Here is a 1,852-nt window from a genome sequence, read left to right as displayed (position 1 = left end):
TATATATATAAATTAAATTTTAGTTAATTTTTGATTAAATAGGTTATTTAAATTAAATATTAATACATAAATAATATTTGATAGATGAAATAATATAGTCTTAAAATAATAATCTATAAAGTAGACAATTAAGAATAGTATATTTTCAAGTGTAATTATTGATGCTAATTAAGTATTTAAAGTAATTTAATATATATAAGTAGACAATTAATGTTAGCATAATGTTTTATGAAATGTTTATTTCATTTATTTCTTTGTTTTTTTTTTGTTTGTTGTTATTTTGTACAACCATACTTTAAATGTTTTTCAAATATACATTAAAAAGAAAATTTTAATACATAAAGAATTATTAAATACATAAAACATAACATAAAAAGAATAAAATAGATTATTATTAATGATTATATATATCTAATATTTGTGATATATTTATAAATTATATAATATATTCAAATAATATGAGTTAATTGGCTGCATGATTCTTATATTTATTTTTTCATATAATTAAAAGATATAAAAAATAAAATATTTTCATATTTATTCTATAATTTAAAAAAATATATTTATAAATTATATATAATAATAAATTTTTTCAATTTTTATTATTCGAATCTATTTTTTTAAAACATTATTTCATTATAAAAAGAAGAAATTAGTAAGGGAAATTTAAAAAAAATTATATTTGGTATAGTTTACAATATGTTAGAAGGCAAAAAAAACATTCTAATTTTATTGAAGTCGATATTACAGAACATATGATATAAAATACTGCAAGATGTCGCGCCTATTCTTTTTATCGTCTATAATTATAATCTTATCTTTTGCTGATAATATTGAAAGTGACACTAAAATGATAATGAAACAATATATTTTTGTATTCCAAATTTTTTAGAATTTAGCATTATCGATTCAGCATAAAATAAAATTATAATATTCATAGTAATCAGAATTTAAACTATAAATAAGATATAATGTTTTATATAATAAAAAAAAATGTAAATGAAAACAAAAAACATATTAATTAAACTAGTCAGTATATCGATACAAAAAAAGTTGTTCCAAGGCAAAAAAAAAAAAAAAATGAATGGAAAAATAATGAATTTATATTTAATAATTAATATAATTTATGCATTATCAAATAATTATGCATTTTTTGCTCATGATTGTGATAATTTAATCGTGTTGAAATTCTCGCTGAAAGATATGTCTGTCATCTGCTATAAGATTAGCATCAATCATTCATAAAATTAATTCCTTGTTAAATTAAACTGATGATTGAATTATACATTAGAAAATAGTAATCATATAAAATATTTCAATTAAAGAAATGATTCTAATGACTATTTATAAAATGATTCTTTTTTTTTTTTTTTTAAATTTTAAGTTTCATTTTATCATGCAATATTAAATTCTTTTTAATATTTATATAAGGTGTCTCAATTTAAAAAAAGTACTATTATTTAGTAATTAATAAAAGTATTTATTTTCAAAAGCAATATCTTTATTTTTTAACGAAGTGTTTTTTTTATCAAATTTTATATTTCATTTTAAAATTTGTCATATATGGATTAATTTTTAATTAATTAATTAATTAATTAGCATATAAATGTTATAACAAATATTCTTATATATCATCTTTATGATATTTAATTTTTAATTATATTTATCATGATACGATTCAAATATATATATATTTTTTTTTTCGATTTTAACGGTGTTTGAAATATTTATGGTATAATTTAAGATAAAAAAGAAGAAATATAGAAATTTGATTGAAAAATACACTCGTATTTAAAATAAAGACATATTTATTTCTTTTGCATAAATGTCATTGTTTCTTTCACAGTGGGGT

Source organism: Apis dorsata, unplaced genomic scaffold (assembly GCF_000469605.1).
Source record: "Apis dorsata unplaced genomic scaffold, Apis dorsata 1.3 scaffold_260, whole genome shotgun sequence".
Lineage (NCBI taxonomy): Eukaryota > Metazoa > Arthropoda > Insecta > Hymenoptera > Apidae > Apis > Apis dorsata.
Note: the sequence above shows the minus strand (reverse complement) of the source record.